Source organism: Hippopotamus amphibius, chromosome 10 (genome assembly GCF_030028045.1).
Source record: "Hippopotamus amphibius kiboko isolate mHipAmp2 chromosome 10, mHipAmp2.hap2, whole genome shotgun sequence".
In the NCBI taxonomy this organism is placed as follows: domain Eukaryota; kingdom Metazoa; phylum Chordata; class Mammalia; order Artiodactyla; family Hippopotamidae; genus Hippopotamus; species Hippopotamus amphibius.
This window is the reverse complement of record NC_080195.1, coordinates 63,244,684-63,271,564: the sequence shown is the minus strand read 5'-3', so window position 1 is coordinate 63,271,564 and position 26,881 is coordinate 63,244,684. Positions and strand designations below refer to the sequence as shown.

Below are 26,881 nucleotides of genomic sequence, written 5' to 3'. Positions count from 1 at the left end.
CCAAATGTCCTTTCAATCAGTAGATTGATACTGTTCATCTCTTACAAATGCTTTTATTCATAAATACTCCAGCAATTAATTAATTAATTTACTTTTGAACGTTGGGCTTAAATTTCATTTTTATTTTTTACCTTTTAGATTAACTAGCAATAAAATAATTGGCTTTTGGTGTGTATAGTTCTATTTATTTTAAAACATGAATAGATTTTATGTGCAGTTCAATGTCACTTTTATCAAGTTCCACTCCCCCCCATCCCAGCTTTTCTTACGTTATTTGTAGTCATATTCTTCTCTCAACCCCAACTCCTGGCAACACTGGGTTTTTTTGTTGTTTCATTTTTTGTTTGTTTTATATTTAATTAATTAATTAATTAATTTGGCTGTGTCAGGTCTTCATTGCAGCACATGGGATCTTCCTTGTGGCACGTAGGCTCTTTTGTTGCAGTGCGTGGGTTCTTCGTTGTGGCATGCGGGCTCTAGAGCCACGGGCTTAGTTCCTCGCAGCATGTGGGATCTTAGTTCCCTGACCAGGGATCGAACCCTCATCCCCTGCGTTGGAAGGCAGATCTTAACCACCGGACCACCACTGTTTTTCTTCATTATAATAATTTTGTCTTTTGGAGCGTGTGATATAAATTGAATCATATGGCATGTAAGTTTTTTTTTTAAGATTTATTTACTATTTTATTTATTCATTTATTTTTTTGGCTGCTTGGGTCTTCGTTGCTGCATGTGTTTTCTTTAGTTGTGGTGAGCAGGGGCTACACTCTTCATTGTGGTACACTGGCTTCTCATTGCGGTAACTCCTCTTGTTGTGGAGCAAGGGCTTTCTGCGTGTGGGCTTCAGTAGTTGTGGCTCACGGGCTCAGTAGTTGTGGCTCGTGGGCTCCAGAGCGCAGGCTCAGTAGCTGTGGCGCACAGGCTTAGTTGCTCCGTGGCATGTGGGATCTTCCTAGACCAGGGCTTGGACTGTGTCTCCTACATTGGCAGGCAGGTTCTTAACCACTGTGCCACCAAGGAAGTCCAGTATGTAATCTTTTCAGACTGGCTTTTTTCACTTACTGTAATGCCTGAGGTTCACCCAAGTTGTTGCATCAATAGCCATTCTTTTTTTCTGCTGAGTGGTATTCCATTATATATGTATTAGAGTTTATCTATTTACCCATGAGGTTCTTTCCAATTTATGGCAATTATGAATAAAACCACTGTAAACATTCATGTAGAGATTTTTGTGTGAACATATGCATTGATTTCTCCTGGGTTAATACCTGAGTAGGATTGCATGTTTATGTTGTAAGCACATATTTATATGAGGAATATCCAAACTTTTCCAGAGCACTGTACCACCTTTAAGTCCTTTTTTTTTTTGGTCAACTTCCAAAGTGTTTGCTTTTACTTCTTGGAGCATTTTAGAAATTTTTGTCAAGTAATTTTGACATCTGCATTGTTTCAGAGTTGGAGTCTGTTGATTATCTTTTGCTATGCAAGTTGAGATTTTTCTTATTTCCTCACATGCCATCTACTTTTGGGTTTTATCCTGGACATTTTGCTTATCATGAGACTCTGGGTCTTTTATAAAGTTTATGGAAAATAGTGATTATTTTAGTTTTAGTAGGAAACTGATTCAGTTAAGTTCAGGATTCAAGTTCCAACCAGACATCTATGAACTGTTTCCTAGGTCAGCTGTGTTTTTAAAGCCTTTTCAGTGTTATTTGGATTCGTCCCCTTATTTGCCACCCCGTGGCCAATCGGAGAATTGAGCAGTACTCTGTCCAGTAGTTCAGTTTTCAGTATCCATGTATGCTGTTTAGGATCAGATCCATGCAAGTGTAGCTTGGGATGAGACCGAGAGTTTGTAAAGAACTCCTTTTCACCATCTCTCACTTTCATTTTGATTCTCTGGTTGGAAAGCTGGTGCTTTAGTAACCATGCTCTGCTGTGCACGTCCCATGATTGTACCTGTGTCTGGGAATAAGTGGTGGGAGGAGAAAGAAGTGGGTTTGCCCCACCCTCTTGGAACCAGTGTCCCTCCAATTATAGATGAAGGCTCCCCTAACTCACATTTTTTGTTCCCATGGGTTCCTGTTTTTGCTGCCTTCTCTGCTACCACAGAAATGCTTGAAGTCCAGCACATGAGAGAATGGAGGAAATGGTACTTCAAAATTTGTTGTTCTTCCTTTGTTTTCCTGCTACTTAAATAGTTGGGACATGTATTCTGTCCAGGTTTTATAGCTACATTTAGTGGGACAGACAGGGTGGAGTATATTTATTCCCTTTTACCCAGACTGGAACCCATTGGGCTTGCTTTAGTGTTGAAATAATTAGTGGAAAGAGCAGAGACAGTAGATCCAGATTCTGTTGGCATCTGAGGGTCATACAATTTGGAGGCCCTCTTTAAGAAAAGGAAGACAAGTTATGAATATGAAAGTAGGTACATTGTTCTTAGGTGGGGCTGTGAAAGTAAAGGACTCTGAAGCTTAAAGTTTCATTGGCTTTAATAAAAAAACCTGCCTATGGAGGAAAGATAAAACATGAATAAATATTGACTATGGGTAGGGCATTATACAGGTTGTTTTTTTTTCATGTTTTTATTTAATATTCATAAAAATAAAAATGCAACTTATTTTATCCCCATTATACACATGAGAAAAACAGATTTAGAATGGTTAAATCATACAGATATAAGGGGCTTAATGACTGTAATTCCAAAGCACTTGGTCTTTCTCCTACCCACAGAACTCTGTGAAAGAAATAGAAGTTAGGAGAACCAGTACAGGCCCATGATTAGGAGCATAGGATGAGAAGCCAGACTGCTGCCAGGGTTCATTCATGGCTCTGCCATTGATTTTGTATGATTTTTGAGAAAGTTCTTTAACCTTTCCTTACCTCTGTATGTCTGTAAAATGGGGATAATTGTACCTACCTCATAGGTTGATGTGTGAATTAAATGGTTGATATTTAGTTGCATTTAGAATAGCTTCTGGCATATAATAAGTGCTTTTTATCCACCATTTACAACTGTGCATTTAGATGAATTAAGTCAAATTGTATGTGCTGTGTTTGCAGCCTTACTTCTTGTGCTACAAAGGCAAATTATAAGAAAAGGGGATTTTTACTTATATGTAAGTCATATTACCAATTTGGAATATGACTTACATATAAGTAAAAAAGCTGAGACATAATCATTAGTAAAATAGGCTGCGTATTATATAATCAATACTTTTATTTTCTGTAATGAATTAAAAAAACTTTTTTAAGTTTAGGGATGCTAATCTATGTAACACCCAGACCTGGAAGAATCGTTCTATATGGGTGATTTGAAAATCCAGACTATCACAGGTTAAATGTTTTGGTGAAATGGCCAATAATAACACAGAGGTAGAAAAATTCTACGGAAAGAAACATATTCCTCTTCCTAGTGTTAAACTTTTAAACACTCCCAGGCTCTTCTGTAAAACAGAGACAGTAGAAGCATCAGTCTGTGTTATGTAACTATTGAAGTGTAACAAATTGACATGAACCTTAAAGCTCTATACATTTATTATCTCACAGCTTCTGTGGGTCAGGAATTTGGGAGTGGCTTAGCTGGGTGACTCTGGGCTGCATTCCTGTGAAGCCTTGCCTGGGGCTGGTGGATCACTTTAAGGTGGTTCATTCACATGCCTGGCTAGCTTGTGCCTGGCTGGCAGGAGGGTTCATGAGCTTCGCATTACATGGACCTTTCCTTAGGACTTCTTGAGTGTCTTCCATGATTTTGCATCCTGCAGAGCAAGGAGTTGAAGAGCGATCAAGGCAGAAGTCACAGTGTCTTCTGTGTGACCCAGCCTCAGAATTCTCTTTGATTTCTGCAGTACCCTGTTGGTTACACAGGTAGTCCCTATTGAGTGTGGAAGGGACTTCTAGGAGGGGGGGCCATCTCAGTGACCGGTTAACACTGTATCTTATGGGGTTATTTTAAGTATTAAATGAGATTTTTCCATTGAAGCTCCTGGAAACTAGTAGGTGCCTCATGCAATACCCGTTTGATTAGTGTGTTTTTCATTGACAAGCCTTGATCAGTAGAAATCAGTTTCTAGTTGTTTCCCAAATGCAGAGGAAGCTTTATGTGTCTTTATGGAAGAGAGAATACTGATGAGAGTCTTCAAATTGTTCTTGTAATTGTGAATTTGTTTAGAAGCTAGGGTGGTTAGTTTGTGGCAAGAATATTGATAAATGCTATAAGCAAGAATTTTGACTCACAGTGCAACTCATTTAATTTTATTACCACCTAGCACATGATCACTGAGGAATAGTCTATTTTAAATCTAATGCATGCATTTTTGTATGTGATTGAATATTATTTTAGTTCCTGTACTTTCTCTAAGGTTAAACAGGTTCAAAAGATTTTTTCTTTTCTAAATACACAGTATCTTACTGTCGATAATGGTGTAAGAATGGCTTATTTTGAGGAGGACACTTACTGAATTATTTAGAAAATGATAAATAACAAGAATGGACATTACTTCTATTTGTTGTGAAAAAGAAAGCACTAAGAGAGCTCTTATTTCATGGTTTTCTTTCAATGGTAACACAAATATTTGGCCACTGGAGGGCTCCATATTTTAAAAAATTATGTTAAAGATAAAATGCTCACTGTAACAATTTTAAACAGTACAGAAAGTTTTAAAGGGCTTCTTATTTTTTAGTAAACATATTGAATTAAATACTTGATGGTTATAAATGAAAATTGTGTGCATATGTGCAAATAAAGTGTATTTAATAGATGTTTGCTTCCTTTTTCTTATATTGGAATGAAAATAAAACACATACACGATTTCTTCATAAATAAAATATCTCCCAACTCTAATATCAAAATATAAAACTAGTCACTTGAAAGCCCCTCAGTAAACAAAGAGGCTAAGATAGATTAAATTATTTTTCCTCATCTTTCTCTCTTATATGTACTATTTTTATATGCGGAAACATTTTAGGGTTCATTGAGGTTATTTTCATTTAGTTTAATGAACTCGCAGTTATCTCAGTAAATGCTGTGACATAATTAATAAAATGCAACAGAACGTTAGGAGACATTTCAAAATTGAACCAAAAACAAAAGTAGATGTGGCACCAAATAATTGGCAGTCACCGATTTTTAGTCTTTTTATATTTAATATTAATATTTCTTTGATCCAGATGTGTAGTTTACATTGTTATACGCTGAAATCTGAGCTTCAGGATTTATTTTCCAGTGTTAAAGTAAAATGGGAACTTAAAAAATCAAGAAATTAGGAACTCTTATAACAGGTATCAGTACCTGAGGGAAGAATCTTTTTGTCTAGAAAAAATTCTAGATAGGAAACTACTGTGTTCCTCAAAAACAGCATTTTTACTTCCTTGATCTCTCCAACTTGAAAGGAGTGTTTTGATTTCTTTATAATTGTGAAGTTTACTTTTTAAATGTTTGATCTACACGCGGGGAAGCCTGCAATTTCTAGGGTAGTTAAGCATATTTTCCCCTGGTAAGATGTGGGTCTCTTTGTAGTGAGCTTGCAGAGCTGAGGCTGTGTGTTTTGGGTGATCTGAGAACGCTGAGCTCCGGGTTCCTCAGTAGCTTTGTCCCTTGGCCCCTCCTCTTCATAACGGAAGGTGTAATGCAAATGAATTGCTAATGAGGGGGAAACAAACCAAAACCAAAATGAAACAAAGTAAAAAACAAACACCTTCTAAACCTGTTCATTTGAAAACTAGCCAGGGTATATGAATATATAAATCCCTACTTGTTTTAACCTATAAGGACTGATTATTAACAGAGGGATAAAGATACCAAAAAATCATGCGAGGTGGTTGTCCCTAAGTTAGTACTAATCAAGCACATGGTGTTGAGGCGCCGTATGGAATGATTCGCAGGAATCCTCACTGGTTATTCTCATTTTAAGTGGTTTTATTCTCATTTTAGTGGTTTCAGGATAGGAAGTGCCTGGGCCTCTGCATTTTTAAAAGTGTCTCATGTGATGGTGTTTTGTCATCTGGGTTGAGAGTTGATTGACTCAAAAGGAAGCTGCATCGTGGAAACTTTGAGGCCCCTCCAAGTTCTGATTAAACAAGTGTCTCCAAGTAAATACAGCTACTCTTTATATTTGAATATGTTCTCTCCTCACCCTCAACTTAGCCCCGAGGAAAAAAAACCAATCTTTGTATTATTCTGCTTGCTGATGTTGCCTCCATTAATTTGAATTGAACCTCTCAAATTTCTGGGGTGAGAAATGGGGAAAGTGATTCTAGATTTTCAGATAGGGTTTGCCCCGTCTTGAATAATTTGTCATTTCTGTTACCCACTAAAGCAGCTGGTTTATCTTTTCACTTTTAAACCAGTTCTAACAGAAAATAGGGTATGGTCTGGCCAAGGGAAGAGGTTATTCTGTGAGTGAAGTATGCTTTGGCATGTGGAGATCTTTTGCAGTGTTTAGGGATTGTAAACACAAGGAAAAGTCGTAGGAGAACGATATATGCTACAGGCAGGCTGTAGGGTGCTGTCGGGAGAGGGAACTTCAGGGTCAGCAGACCCCCAACAACAGGTCACACCAACTTTTGAAAATACTAAGCAGTGTCAGTCATGGGTAATGAGCCCTCAAGCTTCTTTCCTGACTCTTCTCAAAACGATGAGGGAACGGTCAAAAGGCAGGCTGTGAAGGTTCCCTGAGATTTCAGTCCTGGAGCCCCTGTTCTCCCCCATTCTTCTTAGGTGAGGCCCCTGGATGACCCCTCTCAACCATAGGTTTAACCTGTGGTGTTGTGATGACTCACAAATCCTGCTGTGTCCTCAGCTTTTTTTCTGGTTCATTCCATGTGACACTCCATATAAAAGAGATCACAAGCTAGATCTCTGCCAACTAGAGCAAACTGTTTTGCTGCCTCCTCAGCCCTAACCACCAGGACACTCTGCTTTTCCATCACAGTAGGGCAGGATCACCTTATTACTCTGCCCAGGCCTCTAAGCCCTTGGGCTTATTTTGGGCTCTTCCCCCATTTCATCTCAGCACATCTGACTGTTGCCTAATCACATCTACCTCATAAAGGGCCCCAGGCAGGCAGTCATGCATGAAAACAGTGAAGATATTTAGGTTAAAAGGAAGAAGAAAGTTACCATGGAATATCTGTGCAGTGGGAGAAAGTAAAGGGTTAGGAAAAAGATCAAAATTTCAAATAAGTCTTCTGGTTTAGGGTATCTAGAAGATTTTAACTAATCATTGTGTTTGATACATAGTATAAGTTTTATTCTTGCGTGTTTGGGCTGGAAGCATTCTTTTTTTTTTTTTTTTCCATAATAGTACATTTTTATAATCCACACAATTTTCTTTTTTCTTTTTTCTTTCTTTCTTTTTTTTACATTTTATTTATGTATGTATGTATGTATGTATGTATGTATGTATGTATTGGCTGCATTGGGTCTTTGTTGCTGCACATGGGCTTTCTCTAGTTGCAGAGAGCAGGGGCTGCTCTTCGTTGCCGTACATGAGCTTTTCAGTATGGTAGCTTCTCTTGTTGCGGAGCATGGGCTCTAGGTGCACAGGCTTCAGTAGTTGTGGCTCATGAACTCAGCAGTTGTGGCTTGCAGGCTCTAGAGCACAGGCTCAGTAGTTGTGGTGCAGGGGCTTAGTTGCTCCCTGTCATGCGGGATCTTCCCGGACCAGGGATTGAACACGTGCCCCCTGCATCGGCAGGCGGATTCTTAACCACTGCTCCACCAGGGAAGTCCCTGGAACCATTCTTTTTGCTTATAATTAGCTTAAAAAAAGGAAAAGCTAATAATTTAAGGCAAGTTTCGGGGTTCTGGTTTGCTTTTAAAGACGTTGCCTTTTTTAGTAGGAGGTCTCTTGCATATAAATATTACGCATGCATGCATTCTTCTTACTATTTGTTAATTATCCATAGCAACCTGGTGACATCTCAGTCAGATCAGTTTTCCTTAGTGACCAAAGACTCCTTAACTTCTCTCCAGTTGCTATCTTTCTGACCTCTAAGAAATGTAAAATTGATTTTACTTTTAGTCATGAGAAATAGCAATAGTAGTTATTTCAAATTTTATATATTTGAAAACTTTCCAAATTATTTTTGCATATATTTTATCACTTTAAGAAAATTCATTTATGGGAAGACAGAGTATTCCACAGTGAATTGAAAATGGTTTTCAGAATACTTAATGTAGTTGCCTTCTGTAAGCATTGGCAATCAAGAGCTGGCTAACCAGGTCCCAGTTACAGATCCTAGTGGGAATCTTCTGTGGTGTCTTAGAAGTGCTTGTTTCTACTTGTTTGTCAGTGCTTTTCAGTTTTTGGAAGTGTCTACGTGTATCTACTTGTAATTTAAAGTTCATTTTTATTGAGGAAATATGATTTCTAAAGTTAAGGTTGTGGGAGTTTGTTTTTTGCTTTTATGTCAGATGTTTGGGATAACCTTCAGAGAAGGGTTCACACAATAAAAATGTAGGATTTCAAAAAGAACTCATCGGGCGGGTATCAAAGTAGTTATCAGTACAGTGGAATTTTAACTGAAAGGGAATGTCCTCTGGCAGGGGAACAATGGCACAATCCCTTAGGAAGTCAATTATAAGGTGTGTTAATCCTACCAAGATATTAACCTCATGATCTTCAATTCCAGGGAGTATTCTCCACCCTGCAACTTCAGCTGAAAATATGCTGAAAGGCAAGTTTCATAAGATAATGAAATAAAAATGTGGACCTAAGTCTGTAAGATACAAATTAAAAAATAAAATCCCTAGCCAAATGTGTCTGACAAATCCTTTGCTCTCTTACAATTAGTTGCCTAATCTTTTGGGATGTTCATAAAATAATAATTAAGAAAAGTACACATTGAGAAGGCAAGTGGTTCAATGATTTACCAATCTGATAATTTTTACTCTGAAAATTTTTTTCGTATTTGTGATGTTGATGAGTATAACTGTACTATGGGGGGCTATGTCTTCTTAATATATAAAATGGAAAAAAAAACATATCAATTACTGTAATATTTTTTGTAATAGACTTGACTGTCTAAAAAGTGTTTTGGATATCAAAGAACAGTTTGATGAAAATAATAGTACTTCGTATTTATTTTTAATTTCTTATATTAAACCAGTTTGAATTCAGTGTAACAGTATGAACATAAGCTTCATAGATGATACCTGAGTTGTATTAATATTAAATCTTTTGATTATATGAAAAGATCTATATAGACTTTTAATTAGAAACTAGCATCAGATCAATTCCCAGTTCCTTAAACAGTTTGACTGATAACTAATGTTGGTTGTGATTTGAAGTGCATATAGCCTAAACTTTCCTTTGATATGTTACTGCACTAGCACATTGGGCATTTGGACCAAGGGTGTAGAGCTGTGGTGGCTGGGCACCATGACTGCTGGGCATGGTGGATTCCAAGCCTCATGGCTTCCAGCTTTTATTTGCTTTGGTTTCAGAAAGCTAGAGAATCTTGGAATGTTTGGATCTCAGACTCTCAGGCTTAGTGACCCGTCCCCAGTGCCCATACAGTAACTCCTACTAAAGTTTCTGTTTGAACATCTCCAATGTTGGATAAATATCCAAGAGAGACTCACTTTGTTTTCGAGCAGATCCGATGGTTAGAAAATGTCCCCTCATACTGAACACCTCAGACTGCCTCCTAGAAACGTCTGTTAATTGATTCCAGTTTTAAACTCCAAAACCACTATATAAAATTATGTCTTTGATACCTTTTCTTTATAAGACCCCAAAAAGATATGAAAACAGCACTTCTTTTCCAGAGTAACGTTTTCATTGCCTTCAACCATTTTGCCCCAACAGGGTTGCTTAGCTCCTATCCCTAATCTCTCAATGATCTGATCTAGAGGCGCTGTAGTTCTTTCTGTTCTCACTTGATAGAGACAGACAGCACTAGGTAGAGTGGGCTCTCATTCCCGCTTGCTGGACGGCGTAGTTCTACTAAATTCTATTTCCTTTTGAGTACTTTACGCTGCTGACTCGTCGTCCTAAGTCATTTTACATACTTTTCAGTTAAGGTAGGGATCCCCTATTTGCTACTCTCCAACTTTTTTTATTCATCCCATTGATGCTACTCCGTTTAGACTGTAAGTGTTACATTTCAGTGATATAAAAGCAGATAAAGAGAAGATCACGATGGTTACTTATAAGTTTGTGTGTGTGCTTTCATGTTACCTACTCTTATTACTCCACAGTTGGCTATTTTTTACTTGGACGTAATGCTTGTTACCACGCAAATTTTCCTACTTGGTAAACATTCTCAATCACTGATGTAAAAGTAGGTTTTGATGTGGAGGATGATGGAGTGTAACCTGCTAGTACCTGTGATGGCCTGAGGAATCTTTGGGGAAGGGGAGAAGACTTGTGAAGAAAGTTTGAGGACACCAAACCTCAGCTTTTTTTTTAAATTTATTTTGGCTGTGCTGAGTCTTTGTTGCAGCATGCAGGCTCAGTAGTTGCAGTATGTGGGATCTTAGTTCCTTGACCAGGGATCAAACCCGGGCCCCCTTCATTGGGAGCGGGGAGTCTTAGTCACTGGACCACCAGGGAAGTCCCCTCAGCTTTAATTTTGCTTAGGACCAATTCTATAATACTTTTCTTTTTCTGATTTTAAATCTTTATGTCACACATAAGCAAATAGTTCTGTGTGTTTGTTGAGACTCTTTGCTGTGTAGTTGAGTGTTCATGGGACAGAAACTATGTTTTTTTTGGGAACCTTATACATTGAAATTTAGATGGCTTGCAGCTGTTTTGTAGTCTCTGAAAGATATATCATGTGGTACGTTGGGTATTGTCAGGTTTACACATTAGCCTTAGCAACTCCTTCTCTCTTCCTGCCCCAGTTCCCACCATCCTCTTTACCAGATGTTGGGTGACCCAAGTTTAAGGTGGTGTTGAGGGTGAGGTGGGCAGAGAGGTGAAACTTCAACTTTATTTTGCTCTGAGGGGAAAAAAAACACACCAAATATAGCTCAGGAAATAAATAGAAGAAAATAATTATTTGAGTTCTCATATTAGAAATTCAAAAGAGATTTTCCTCTTAATAGCATCTTTCCTCTCCTCTACCTCTGTTTATCTGAGGTACCATTCTCAGTTCTGTGTAAAATTATACTCAAAATACTCAGTAAGTGCATTAAAATGATTGCTTTGAGGGAGTGGCATCCTCCAAATAAGATAGAGCCTGGCAACCAACCAAAGCAGGGGCCAGCCACACCTACCAGACTGCCCACAGTAGTCAGCCAGCTACAAGAGAAGGACCCATGCAGCCCCCACAGGGGGCACCCCAGAGCATATAGCTCTGATGACCAGGGGGGAGTGTTCTGCTGAAACACAAAGGATGTCTCCTACAAAAGGCCACTTCTGCTAGGTCAGGAAACATAAGCCAGCTTAACCAAATACACAGAAATAAAAATAGCATAGTAGGCCAAAATGAGGTGACAGAGGAATATGTTCAAAACAAAGGAGAATGCTAAAGCCCTAGAAGAAGGACTGAGTGAAGCAGAGATAGGCAGTCTACTTGAGAAAGAGTTCAGGGTAGTGATCATAAAGATGGTCAAAGAACGAGGGAGAAAAATGGATGCACAGAGCGAGAAGTTAGACTTTATTACCAAAAGGAATATATAAAGAGCCACCAAACAGAGATGAAGAATACAATAGATGAATGAAAAATACACTAGAAGGAATCAACAGTAGACTAAATGATACAGAGAAACAGATCAGCGAGCTGGAAGACAGTAATGGAAATCTGAACTGAAGCTGAACAGAAGAAGTATGAAAAGAAATGAGGACAGTTTAAAAGAGACCATTGGGACAATGAGCCTACTAACATTCACATTATAGGGGTCCCTGAAGGAGAAGAGAGAGAGAAAGGGGCAGAGAGCATATTTGGAAGCATAATAGATGAAAATTTCCCTAACCTGGGAAAGGCAACACATCTAGGTCCAGGAAGCACAGACCCCCAAGCAGGTTTAAAGATAAAGAGTGACTATTAAAAGCTGCAAGGGAAAAGCAACAAGTTGGGTACAAGGGAACTCCCATAAGACTGTCAGCTGACTTTTCAGTAGAAACTCTGCAGACCATAAGGGAGTGAAACAATATATTTAGAGTAATGAAAGGGGAAAAATCTACAACCAAGAATACCTGGCAAGACTTTTTATTTAGATTTGATAGAGAGATAAAAAGTTTTACAGACAAGCAAAAGCCAACGGAGTTCAGCGCCAAACCAGCTTTACAAGAAATGTTAAAGGGACTTCTCTTATCGAAAAAGAAAGGCTACAACTAGAAACATGAAAATTACGAAAGAGAAAGCTCATTGGTAAAGGCAAATATATGGTAAAGATCATAAATCAGCCACATAGAAAGCTAGTAAGAAGGTTACAGGACAAAAGAAGTAAAATCATTTATATCTACAAGAATTAGTCAAGTCATACAGAAACAAAAAATGTGAAATATGTAAAAAAAAGAATCAAACATAGTGCTGAAGTTAGTTATATCACAAGGAAGAGAGCAAAAGAAGAAAGGAACAGAGAACTTTAAAAACAACCCCAAAGCAATGAACAAAATGGCAGTAAGTACATACCTATTAATAGTTACATTAAACACAAATGGACTATATGCTCCAGTGTAAAGACAGAGAGGGGCTGAATGGAATATTAGCCATAAAAAAGAATGAAATCTTGACATTTGCAATAACATAGATGGACCTAGAGGGTATTATGCTGAGTAAAATAAGTGAGACAAAGACAAACAGTGTATGATTTCACTAATATGTGGAATCTAAAAAACGAAACAAATGAACATAACAAAACAGAAGCAGTTATAGGTACAGAGAACAAGAAGGTGGTTGCCAGAGGGGAGGGGCTTGGGGAGAGGAAGGAAATAGGTGAGGGAGATGGAGGTACAAACTTCCAGTTGCAAAATAAATGTCATGGGTATGAAATGTATACAATGGGGAATATAGTCAGTAACTGTATAATATCCTTGTATGGGGGACATATAGTAGCTTAATTTACCATGGAGATCATTTTGAAATGTACAGAAATAATGTATCACTAGGAATATAGTATATAACATGCCAAATACAGTTAACACTGTTCTATGTTCTATGTGAAAGTTGTTAAGAGAATAAATACTGAGTTCTCATCACAAGGAAAAAAATTTTTTTCCATTTCTTTAATTTCATGTCTGTATGAGATGATGGATGTTGCTTAAACTTACTGTGATAATCATTTCATGATGTATATAAGGCAAACCATTATGCTGTACCTTACACTTATACAGTGCTGCATGTTAATTATATCTCAATAAAACTGGAAGGAGAAAAGTCAATAAAATGGAGGGAGGAGGGGGAATGGGAGTGGAGTACGGGATAAAAGGAAGCTAATTAGTGTATTAAGACCATCTTGTTAGCTACAGTGTTGAACTGTGTTGCACATTTTATTATAAATAAATAGACTTCTATTCAAGTCTGTATCTTAGACTATATCTTGAGGGTTCCCTGAGATTCATTATGTGAAACTTTTGATGTTTTGAAGACTGTGAACCACATTCCAAAATCAGAATCTGAGACATATTACTCTTCTTTTGTTACTGTTCACCCCCAAGTAGAGTAATTGAAGTTTTAACTGTGTTGTCGAAGCAGGGTTTGACATTTACAGAACACTGTAAAAGCCTCCTTGGTATAACTAATGTTTGGAAATATATCCTAGGTCTGAATTTACATTTAAATGGTACTTCTTTCTTTGTATCTATCTTACCTCCAAAGTAAGAAACAAGTGCTTGTGTTGTTGCTTTTAAATTATAGCAAGGACTCTCTGCAATGATAGAATTCAGCACTTTGGAGTTGAGGTTGTGTGCGTTTGTTCATATATGAACATATCATGTGTATTATTGTCAACTTGTGTGAAAGTCCTGGGTCAAGTAAACTGGTATGAGAGATTTATGAAGAAAATGATTTCTGATACATTGTATGATACTCAACTCTTTGGTTCTTTGTGACTGTTCCTACCTATAAAAGTGACTTAGGTTGCAAAGAAGATTCCCTTTAAAATTCATATTCAGGCTGTTCTCAAAAAGACAAGAAATAATAAATATTGAAGAGAATATGGAGAAAAGGGGGGAACCCTTATATGCTGTTGGTAGGAATGTAAATTGGTGCAACAGTATATGCAGAACAGTATAGAGAGTCCTCAGAAAATTAAGAACAGAACTACCATATGATCCAGTTATTCTACTTCTGGATATTTATCTGGATAGAGAAACATTAATTCAAAGAGATATATGCACCCCTGCATTCATTGCAGCATTGTTTACTATAGCCAAGGTGTGGAAACAGCTTAAGTATCCACCAATGAATGAATGAATAAAGAACATCTCACACACAGGTGCACACACACACACACACACACAGAGACACACACACACTGGAATACTATGCAGCCATAACAAAAAACAATGTGAAATTCATTCATTGAATTTGCCACTCATTACAACGTGGTTACCTATAGGGTATTATGGTAAGTGAAGTAAGTCAGACAAAGACAAGTAATGTATGATTTTTCTTACATGTGGAATCTAAAAAATAAAATAAATGATAAGCAAAACAAAAACAAAATCACAGACACAGAGAACAGATTCGTGGATACCAGAGGGGAAAGTTGTTGGGTGTATGATGAAATGGGTAGAGGAGATCAACTGTGTGGGGATGGATGGCTAACTAGACTTACTGTAGTGACTACTTTGTAAATGTTGATTTATAATTTTATACACCTGAAGTTTATTTAATATTATATACCAGTTTTACCTCAATTAAAAAATTATATTCAGAGTAGCTTTCATGTCATTATATTTTACTTTAGTTCTTTAAAAATTGGTTATTTTTCCAGAAATTTGTATGGTAACTCTCACTAAAGCAAAGCACGTATTCCCAACTATTCCATGTTTTTTTCCCCTTCTCCTAAATATAAGAAAAAAATATATAATTTCAGGCATGGAGAATGAATTATGTGCACTGTTCACTTAAGTATAATGGCATATATCACAAATTCTAAGGCATTTGAAATGCCCTTAGCACTGGTTTTAGAAGTCACATTAACATTATCCAGTTTTTCAGAGTTTTGGTTGAAACCTGAAACTTCTCTTAATAGGAAATATAAATTGAAAGAAAATTGGTGCTACAAGAGTACAGATTGAAAATTTAAACATCTTGACTTACTGAATGTCATGATGTGCCAAAATGTGTGAATAAATTTATTGAAATTAGAATTTGAAATAAAGTAAAATAAATCAGCATTCCCTTTCATTTCTTTTCAGGTGTTTATATGTGGTCCACGACTTTTTATGTTTTTTTCCTCTCTTATTACAACAAAACTGCAAACCATTCTACTTTCTTTTCTCCTCTCACTTCAAACACTAGTAATAATGTAGCTTAACATACCTGTTATTTATTTTGTGTGCGGTGCCCCGATCCAGGTTTCACACTCATTTCTCATTCAGGAAGATAGAATAAGCGATGGGCCAAGCCTGGGTTACATTTCTATCTCTGAGGCTTGACTAGAATTAGGTCAGTCCCACTCAAGGCACATAGACCTTGAGAAGGTAGAGTATTTTCTGAAGAATCAAAGTGCTTTTACCAGAAAATGGGAAATACACATATACCTTGCAGGCAGAAGCATACATGTCTATAATGTCTGCTTAAGAAAAGCCAGTATAGAAAAACATACTTTTGTGGCTGATTATTCTCCCATTTAAATAAGGCATCTACAGTGAATTTCCTTTTTAACTTGAAAAGTGACAAAATCTGATTTTCTTAAGTATAAAAAAAGTTAAAATTTCAAAATACTTATTAGTGGTATCAAGAACCATGGCTGTTACAGATCTTTGTGGGGCATACACCTGTCACCATTCACCTTGAGTCGTGTAATTGGTGGCCTCTGAGGGTATATAACACGGAGCTCTGAGGGTCACTATGCTGGAATTAGCCACAAAGGATAAACCCTTTGTCTATCAGTGGGACTAATATTTCCTTTGTTTTTTGTTTTGTTTTGGTTTTGAATTGGCTTAATTTGAGCCAAATATTGTATATTGCTTTAAATGACTGCCATAGGAGCAGAGGCATTTATTGAGGATTAGTGATCAGTGGAGCATGTATACTGTACAGAGGTTGTTGCAGGGCATGGGCTTAGTTTTAATGGAGGACATAAATTTAATTGTTACTAGGTGTTTCTGGTGGGAGTGAGCATTTAAGGGAGAATTACCGTTTGTAAATTCTCAACTGGCATTGGCCTGTCATTCACTAGTGAGTATATAATTTTAATATTGTTAGGATGAAGTAAATTGACATTAGCTTTTTTTTTTTTTTTTTTGGGGGGTACATCAGGTTCAATCATCTGTTTTTATACACATATCCCCGTATTCCCTCCCTTCCTTGACTCCCCCGCCTCGAGTCCCCCCCAGACATTAGCTTTTTAAAAAATTAATAAACTTTACTTTTTAGAGCAGTTTTAGGTTCACAGCAAAACTGGGTGGAAAGTACAGTTTCCATATACTCACTACCCCTCCACCCATGTAAACGAACATAGCTTTTTGTTTTTGTTTTTTTTTAAGCACTTTGAACATTAACTTTTTATTCCAAGGTATTTATAAGAGTATTTAGAAACACAAAGAAATATTTTGTGTGCTTACTTCTGCAACAAGAAGATGTCTTTCTCTGCATTCAGACTAGAAAGGGAAAAGTGTTTTAGAGCCAAGAAGCACTCTCTGACAACCCTGAGAGTGAAGTTAGGCCCTTTTTTATGCCAAATGTTTATCTTTTTCCAGCTGAATGTTGCTGTTTACAATGGAAAGGCAGAGGAAGAATAGGGATCTAATGTAACCTGTTCTGGAGCCACCTGCTGTCAGATCAGACTGATTGATGACAGTCCAGAAGAGCAGTGTGCAATAGGGGCAGTGCACTTGACCCACAGTGGGAGCTCTGGGTTCTGGCCTAGCTCTGCCTCTAGTTTGCTGTGTGGTTGAAGGGTTGAATTGCGTGACCTGAGACTGCCTCCAGCATTCTGTGATTCCACGACTGACTGGAATGTCTAGTAGGGGCTAACATCACATCCTTACAGGGGCAGCAGTGTGGAGTCATGGGGTGTTGTCCAGCTTGACCACACACCAGCTAAATGCCTTTTGTCCAATCACTGAACCTTTTTGGATCTGTCTTGGTTTCTGCTATGGACATGTTGTGATTGGACTCCTCTGTTTCCCTCAAAGGAAGGTTTCTTGGGTCTTTCTGGTTTAAAGTAGCTAATTACTATATAGTAATATTTGTCCTAGGAATAACTGCTTTGTGAATAAATAACTTCAAAAGGGAGCATGTTAACACTTTACCGTGGATCATTTTTGAGCAGACTCCTTTGTGTCTTCACATGAGGAATGTTCTTGCAATGAACATAGCTGGACCAAGAGTCTTTCTGCTGCAGAGCTATTTGCTGGATATCGATTAGGCACACGTGAAAGGGACAGGGTCTCTTTCTGGATAGTATAGTTTTTTGTTTTTTGATAACAGTATAAATTTTAATAGAGATGTGCTTTTTAGTACCACAAAATTTAAAATTATGTTTATATTTCTTAAAATTGTCTGTGCAATTTAAGTAATAAAGGAAAAAAGGGAAAGACTAGTGTCCTTTACTTCTCAGGACAGAACATTTTCCATTTAGAATTATGTAAATTGCTGACAACCGACTTCCTTTTTTTAATCAAATGACTGGACTAAAGTAAGTAAGTCTGTGATTTTCTGTATATTGTGAATTATTGCTGATTAAAGGAACTTACCTCAGAGGACAAGGCGGTCCTGAGATTCCTCCAGTGGCTTTCACTCACAGAGCCCCTCCCTAAAGATACAGGCTAATTCCTCAAGTGTGTTGGCCAAGGTTTGTTTGGGCTAACCCACAGCAATGCATAGGCGTGACATCCCACAGGGCTGGGATTATCTTAACCTTATATTTTCCAGCTCAGTGGCTTGATAGAGCTAATGAGTCTTCCCAAAGTACCTGGGGGTTCCCTGTCAGTGTTCCTCATATAGCTGTTGGCAAGCGTGTTTTTATACTCTTCCTGGAAGTGAAACTCTTTCTGCCTTAAATGTGCAATTTCCCCTGCCTGAGAAGGTCAAAGGCACATTTATATAGTTCACGAGAGTATAAAAGAGTCATTCAGGGCCTCCCTGCCAAGCCATCTGACTGGACTAATGCCTACTCATTTTCCATCTCTACTTATGGAAACTGCAGAAATTCATGGTTCCACCATGGTCCCTGAAACAACAGTCTTGTGGCATATCAGCATTATAATAAAATATCCATATTATCAAATCAGCTAATGTAGCTCGAAATTGGTAGGAGTAAAAAGTGGTTGTTCAGACTGTCAGAATTAAACATATGTTAAAACTACCTAAATTAAAACAAAATCTGCCTTTTGAAAAGCTAGCAATTTACTTAGTATCCAAATGCTGAGAATATTCAAAGCAAACTTCAGCATGTTCACAATGTTATTGTATTAAATGCTTTGCTACCACATAGTTTTAACCCTGGTGAGCTTACTAACTTTTGCTGAACACTTCTGTATGCCAAGCCCTTTGTGTTTATAATATCTTCTAATAATTTAAGGTAACCTTTAGAGGTGTAGGAATTGTTACCCTGATTTTGCAGATGAGGAATGGAGGCTTAGAGAGCCTGAGGAACTGGCCCACAGTTGCAGGGGAGTAAGTAAAGGAGAGATCCAAGCTTGGCCTTAAGTTCAGCATGCTTTATAGAGCACCATGCTGCTAGCTGTGCTCTGCTGTCTAGGAGACTATGGTGAGAAAAAAATAGCAAGTTGCATTACTTTCTCATTTGCCCGCATTTCATGTTCCACTTTCTGATGTGAGCCCTGCACTTTGACCAGATTTGCCTCCTGTCCCTTCCGGCATGCTTCTTTGCAGTATTGAGCTGAGGCCCAGTCTGTGCCTGTGCCGGTGCCATCCTTCTCCATCCTCTTTCTCCACATCGCAATTTGTAGCTGGTGCCTTAGGTTGCAGCTTTATTCATTTCCTGCATGAAGATTCTTTTGTGCAGTCTAACTTTTGGGGAATTCTTTGCTTACCATTTTGATATTATACATTTCTATTATTGTGTAACTGTGTTTGTGTGTGTATGCGATTACCCAACTAGATCATCAGCTTCCAGAAGACAAAAATTCTTATAATACATTTTACAGTGTTAATACATAATAGGTCATTATTAATTTTTCAAACTGTAAAAGATTATACCTTTTGTATCGCTGTGCTCTTGGCATGTAGATAGGTGGAAGGAAGTTTTTAAAGCATAGTTTTATAATTGGTCAATATTGAGTACTGAAGGGGAGAGAATTTCCAAATCTTTCATCTTATTTTAAGAGGTCTGTGTCTAACAGTGAATGCTAGAGTTTTCTATCTCTGCCTGCTGGTGTTTCCCAACACCTTTTTGGAAATTCCAAATAGATGAACAGATCTGTAATAACTTGTAGTTACTTTGCTTTGCTGTTAGTATCTAGTGAACTCTTAAGACTTGTTTTGCCTTTATTATGTTTAAGGTTTCTTAACTGAAAGAGTCTGGGTCATGAGGAAATGCAAGCGTGGGGGTGGGGAAGGTGATAAAAAGATACTTCAGATTTGCATTTTCTTTTAAGAAATTTCCATTCTCAGTATAGCTGACACTTGTAATTTCTGTTAAAGATTGGTGCCTGGCCAGAAATGCCTGTGAAATAGTTGTGGTTTAAGCTTCAACTATAAAGATAGGCAGGGTGAGTGATTTTAAGAAAAGAGCTGTCTTTATTCACACTTTATATTGTCACTGTCATAAAATACAGTGACAATATAAAGTGTGAATAAAGACAGCTCTTTTGTTAAAAAGCATATGTGTTATGTATTTCCCTGCATTATCTTTGTGTACATAAATATAATTTATTCCAGCAAATGATTTAACCTGAGCTTATCATTTTTAGAAAAAAACATCCTTTGGCCTCTTATATACCACAGTAACCGGAGGTATGGAATTCATTGGCCAAAATTGCAAAACAGCCAATATGCATTTTTGTACTATATTATTTTGTAATATGCCTGGTGCTACTATTGAGGAGATGAAAAGAATATTAAGTGTCGTAGGGTGAGTAGGAGGCCTTATGCATACACAGGACAGGGAAGACTACAAATATATATTTACATGGAAGAGCTCAGCATTTGTATTTAAGCTTATTTATAAACAACTTTTACATTTTATTTGTAAATATGTAGTGTATAAAAGAGTGAATTGAGGAAAATATGAGTTGTATTTATTTAAAGGAGTAGTTTTAAGACAGGAAAAATCTTTTAAGAACACCTACTCTGTAAAGTGGTGATTGGAATACATATGGTTGGGGAAATGGAGGAAGCTAGTGGAAGGTTTAGCATAAGACTGGGTGGTAAGACTGTTATTTGTGATCTGGACTTGTTTTGGCTTTCAGAGGTCATGCTTACTCTTAGATTAGAAATGCAGCCTCTTTCAAAGCATAAGCATAATTGAAAATAATAATTTTAAAATTTGCTTTCTTGAGGTCTCCACTTTGTTTTCTTCAGGTGTAAAATCATGAGTATTCTGTTAATATCTTCAGGAAGATGAGGAAGAGAATCTATTTCCTTTTCTAGCAGTTTAGCTCTTTTTGTTATGGTTTCTGGCTCCATAGATGGAGGGGCATCTGTAGTGTGCATTGTATGATGCCCAGCAAGTTTTTTTTTCATTTGAGTGTAATTGTTCCTTAGCAAATAATTGCAGTCCAGAATGACTTTTATTGAGCTTGATTGAATTAGGGTTATGTATGAAAATGAGTTAGTTAAAGCTTAATCTATTACCCAGAGAATTGATGAAAACATCAGAAAAGCAGTCATTCATGGGGATTAAGTATTCTTCCATGTAAGTGGGCAACATAGTTGCCTGGATTCCCTTCTGCACTGACTAGGTTGTAGTGACATCAGGGTGCAAAACATACAGTGTTGGCATAGAAGGGGATTTTGCCATCATGTGCCTTTGAATGTTAAGCTGGACATTAACACTGCTGAGAGAGCCTGCCTCATTGTAAGAAGTGGCACCTCACCTTTTTTAGTATAATAAGCTTTAAAACATAGTAGTACCCCAAGCAGCAATGTGTAAACTGCCAGAAAGCCAGTTGCTTCGGGATATTTCAGTGGTTGCTTAGGCCAGATCTTTAAGATGAGTTTTTCAGATGTCAAGTCAGATGCCCTGTTTGGGGTTAAGAGGTAAATAATAGATAATTAAAAGCTAGCTCTCCCACCTGCCATGACGAAGTTTCTCAGAGGGAATCCTGAGCTGTGCTAGGTCAGTCCTGGCTAGGTGTGCCTCGTGTGGGAGGCAGTGTTATGGGTGGAAAACGGGCCTTGGAAAGGGAAAAGGATTGGGTTAAGGAGCAGGTTCTTAATGAGACAGTAGGAGCTAAGTCATGGAGAGTCAGGAGTCCAGGGCCCTGTGTGGATGGGAAGTGAAGGTTGAGAGGAAGCCACAGGGTGACCCAGAGAACACAGGCAGGCGCAGGGCGGCTCAGCTGAGAGTCGGCTTCGCTCTAAGAGCACATGCAAGTCACCATTCTGCGGGGTCGTATTCACCCTTCAGACGTTTCCCCTCCTTGCCCACCACACAGCCAGCCATTTCCATCAAATCGAAGCACTTCGTAAAGTGCTCGTAACTTAAATGCAGCACAGCTTATGCTGAAACTACTTTTCTGAAGCTACTTAATGTGGGCATTTGTAATAGGCAGATAGAATCTGGAGTCTCTGAGTTTGGCTGTCAGAACTCAAAAGGAGTCTGTCTCAAGCAGGAGCTTCAGCCTTGAAAGTGACCTCTGTTCTGTGGCTGATTCCCTGGCTCCCCCCTCCTAGTCAGGGAAGTCCAACGTGATTTCTTTGTTACAGTTTTAAAACTCACCAACACAGTTAACCTTCCTCTTACTCCTCACTTTATCCATAGATACTTGTATCTCAGGAGATAAATTATTGAACAGTAATCAGAGTATAGATATGGTCCATTTGGGGGGGTATATATTTGATTATAGAAATAACAAATCTGTAAGGGTACCTTAAGATTAGTGAGAGTTTATTTTTGAGCTCCTAAAAGCTCCTATGTATATAGGATATATTAGCATATTCTATTTCTCAGATAGCATGCGCTCACTTCTTAAACTAAAACATAAGCAAATCTCTAAACCAAAATAAGAGTTAAACCCACACTATCAAAATTAATGTTGGACCCTCCTCTCCCAATTTTGGCAGTACTAATTATATTTGTTTTTTTAGTTTATGCCAGTTTATTTACTTGACAGTTATTTATAGATATTCATGATTTTTGCCTATTTCATAATTTTTATTTTAATGGTTCTTCTCTATACTGGCTTTTATGGATTTATATGAAGAAGAAGTTTGGAAATAAATATAAGAGATGGTGTATGTGATTTTCTTAAAGCAGCAGTTTTAGTAATGTTAGTTTCCTAGTTTATGATAATTAAGAATAGACTTTTATACCATTTATTTAATCACTTTTTGGAGTTGTACACTTCCTTGGTAAAAACATAGGCATTTAATTTGAAAGTATTCATATGTGTCCTTTGTAGTTTTCTTCAAAGATCTGGATTTATTCTTTCATCCATACCCTTGTTTTAAAAAATGTGGATGAATGAGTAGTATCTTGTGTGAGACCACGTGAGATTGTTTAATATTTTATTTATTCTTTCCAGCTATTGTTTTCTCTCATAACACTGGGTGACAGCTGAATCATCTAAGTCTAGTTAGGATTACTCATTACACATTTTTGATGTTTAATGTGTAACAGCCAGTTATTCCATATTGTAGTGGCTGATTAGGGAAAAAAAACTTTAGCCACGCTGTCAAGTGACTAATAGTATTGATTAAGTCATAAGCCAGTAAGTGATATCTGATTTCTAGAGAGTGTTATAACCTACTGATTGTAAGGAAATATATTGTCATAATCTGCAGGGGGGTGGGAAATTGTCTCTCTTAGTTGAGTGTGAATTTAATATTACCACGAAGCCCTTGAGAAACTAAATGAATGTGTCAGAAACTGAAATAATTTTTAAAAAATGATGCACTTTGTCTATATTTGCAGTATTATGTAAAATGTTCATTTAATTTGTACACTCTTGTTGATTTTTTAAAATAAATTTATTTATTTATTTATTTATTTTATTGGTTGTGTTGGGTCTTTTTTGCTGTGCGCCGGCTTTCTTTTTAGTTGCGGGTGAGTGGGGGCTAACTCTTTGTTGTGGTGCGTGGGCTCCTCATTGCTGTGGCTTCTCCTGTTGCAGAGCACAGGCTCTAGGCGCGTGGGCTTCAGTAGTTGCAGCACATGGGCTCAATAGTTGTGGCTCACGGGCTCTAAAGCGCATGCTCAATAGTTGTGGCGCACAGGCTTAGTTGCTCCGTGGCATGTGGGATCTTCCTGGACCAGGGATCGAACCTGTGTCCCCTGCATTGGCAGGGGTATTCTCAACCACTGTGCCACCTAGGAAGCCCACTCTTGTTGATTTTGATCCTCTTTCTTATACTTATTTCATCATATGTAGCTAGAAAGTAATTTTTTAGTAATAGCTTTTCTCTATTTGTATGTGTTCCCCCCACTCCCCACATTAAAAAGAAACAAAACTATCTTGGTTCTTTCCTTATCCTTAAAACATTTAAAAGATAAAATATAAGATATTAACATCTGAACCACAGCTTAACTGGTTGGGTTGGGCCAGTTATTTCAGATAACTTGAGTTTAGTCAGGATGTCAGTTTAATTCCATGTTTTTCCAGAGAATTCTCCTGTATCTCTCTACACCTGATTTTAGTCAAAAAGCTAAGAAGTGATTGCTTATAATTCTTTGTCTCTGTGACTTTAGTTGCAGAATTCCTATTGAGTAATTTTAGTGACTATCTTTTTGTAAAATTAAAGTTGACATTAAACACTTTAGGTCTTTTTTCCCTAAATAATGTTAGCAGAGGGATGTTCTATAATTTTCCTGATTTTTATTGCTTGGCTGTTAATTCATCTTATTTAGGGATTATTTTGCTAAAGGAGAATAAGTGTCAATTTTGTTTGAAAGGGCTTTGTGGCTCACCATTTTAATCACTTTGCTATGGGTCCTTCACAGAATCCTGCTGCATCACAGAAGCTGGAAGTTCTGATGTTCCATTGAAATCACAATGGAAAGTCTTGACTTGACCGGTAAGAGCAGCATTACAGGTGCATCTTACTTACTTACCTGGAAGCAGTGAAGCAGTCAAGAGCTATATGGTATCAGAGCTGGTCTCAACTTTTTCCCATCTGATGGATTCACCTTCCGTATTGATCAGGGAAGTGTGATAATTGTGTATTTTTTCTTGTCAACTTTATTAGTATTTTTAAAGTGACATTTTAATCTCTGTCATCAAGTAAGTTGTTTTCCTTTAAAATCATGAATTTTTAAAAATTATTTCAAAATCTCTGGTTTGTTTCTCCACAGTAATGGGCTGTTGGTGAAAAGTCAATTTATTGAAATTCTAACTATCTAGAGAATACATACCTAACTAGATACTACATTGGTCCTTTCCCTCAAAGCCTTTTTTATATTGCCTGAAAAAGTTGAGATTTTAAATTATATACACGTGGCAAATTGTATCAAACTTTGAAACTTGCAGATACTATAATTCTGCCTCTTATACATAAATTATATTCAAAACTGCTACTCTAGGAATATTTTAGGATTAATTTTGATATGACTAAATGTATAGAGTTTTGTCAGTTTGGGAATAAAAATGTGTGATTGCTTAACTGATTGAATACTTTATGGTGAACTGATGATTTATAAGGCCAAGGAATTTGATATAATTTAAAATTAACATAAGTAGTAAATATTGTTTAGTTGCAATTTCAGGATATGAACTGATTCTTCAGTTTCTGTTCATTGAAATCTTAAATGTTTTCTGTTCTTAAGTATTTTCGATAGCTTATTGGGTCTGTCTAGAATACCTGTATCTACCTTTTTGTTTTAGTAAGTATATGACTGAAAGTTGCTTTTATGGTATGAGTATAAATATAAGGCCTGTGAACCATTCTTCTGAATGTTACGGTCTAGGATTCTACACATTGTAAAAATAAATGACATTTAGTTTGTAAGTGTGTTTACTAGGATATTGAAACACCAATGAAATCTTATTGCCAGTGAGAAGATTGGGATTTAGTTATTTTTCCTCCTTTCTGTGCTATCCTTTAAGGCACAGTAAAGTTAGAAATATAAATTTTGGATTTACAAATGCCAGTTAGGATACGACTGATTTTGGTAAACTGGGTCAGCAGAGTAGACTATAGAATATTTGGATATCTATACTGAAATCTCAAATATTTTCAAATTTCTCAATTACTAATCCTAAAGGGAGTTGAGTATAGTGAGATATAAAGAAAATTAAATTTGTGGCAATATTCTGAATTTTCTGAATATGAATACATATATAGAAAGTAAAGCAAGGCCTTTTATATTACCGGTTCAGAAAACTACACGTATATCATTAATCAGCAGTTGTATGGCAGTGGCAGTCTTGACTTAAGTAGCCATTTGATCTATGATCCCTAAATGTTAATCAGATTATTTCAGTAAAATATTTTTATTGACTGTAAGCAGAAATTGACAGAAAATGCTGATAAAATTTAAGGAGACTGAGACTTTATACTTGCAGCATACATGTATGTTCATCTGAAATACAATATTAACTAATAGAAAATAATGCCATACAAAATCAGGGGTGATTTAGGAAACAGATCTTGGATAATGTCACCTAGCAAAATGATGCCAGGTTCAGTAAGTATGGGAAACACACTATTTTAGTCCGTTTTAGTCAACTAAACAAGTCAGCTTGTTTAATTATCCAGAGAGTCCCCAGATCTTAGTGGTTTATAGCAGTAAAAGTTTCTTTCTCACTCATGTTCATGTTCCTGATGAATCTGCTACCACTCTGTTACATATCCTCTTCATTCCTGGACCAAAGCTGAAGGACAACTTCTCTGGGATGCATAAATCTTGTGGCAGAAGGAGAAAGGAATGATGGTGGAATCTGGGCTCTTTAAATTGCTGCTTAGGGGTGGTATATGTCACTACCTCTTATATTTCATTGGCTAAAGCATGTCACATGGCCAACTCATGTCATAGGGTAGGAGTGGCCTTTAAGGAGGGGTGGGGGTAGGGGAAGGTTGATAGGGAGGCACAGTGCATAGTTTAAGAGTAATATCTGCGTAATCCTATCTAGGGCTCTTGTAGACAGACAGAATGCACTTAGTATGTTAAGCTTCCAGAAGGCCTTCCAGTAAGTGAATCTGTTTAACATGGAAAATTATTTGACTGTGAATCCTCTTGTTGTTATGTGGGACACACTGAACTTTGAAACCCTATCTGTGACAAATTGTAAGGAATGAGGAGTTCATACAACTGTATGAACTTTAAGTTTTGAACATTAACACTTTTCCACTATGCAATAAGTGGAAATATAGTCAGTCTATATTAAACTTACATTATTGTTTTATAAATTGTTTTAAAATGAATGAAAATTAGTGCAGACTGGACCCTCTGCGGTTTGCATACAGAATTAGAGAAGGAAATAATGATCCTCATAATAACTTATTACTATGTTTACTAGGTTACAGAACTTTTGACAGATATTACCTAATTTGATATAGAGGAAGAGCATGAGAAAATGGGTACTTTGCTTTTTCCAGTAGTAATATAGTAATTTTACCGTGTAATGGTAACCAAATGCTTCTAGTTAAGATCAATTTCGGGAAGAGAGAGAGAAAGAATGCAGAT

The 26,881-nt window shown here is 37.1% G+C and overlaps 1 protein-coding gene across 12 annotated transcripts in view; it reads left to right on the top strand.

Annotated features, from left to right (window-relative positions):
* Positions 1 to 26,881, top strand: part of BBX (BBX high mobility group box domain containing) — a 268,773-nt gene that overhangs the window by 89,510 nt on the left and 152,382 nt on the right. For 10 of the 12 annotated variants that reach the window (XM_057696547.1, XM_057696549.1, XM_057696545.1 and 7 more), the window contains one exon: positions 24,200 to 24,273. The exons of the other annotated variants lie outside the window; for them this stretch is intronic. The gene's annotated coding sequence lies outside the window, so the exon portion shown is untranslated. The remainder of the gene's footprint in view (positions 1 to 24,199; positions 24,274 to 26,881) is intronic. 12 annotated transcript variants of the gene reach the window in all.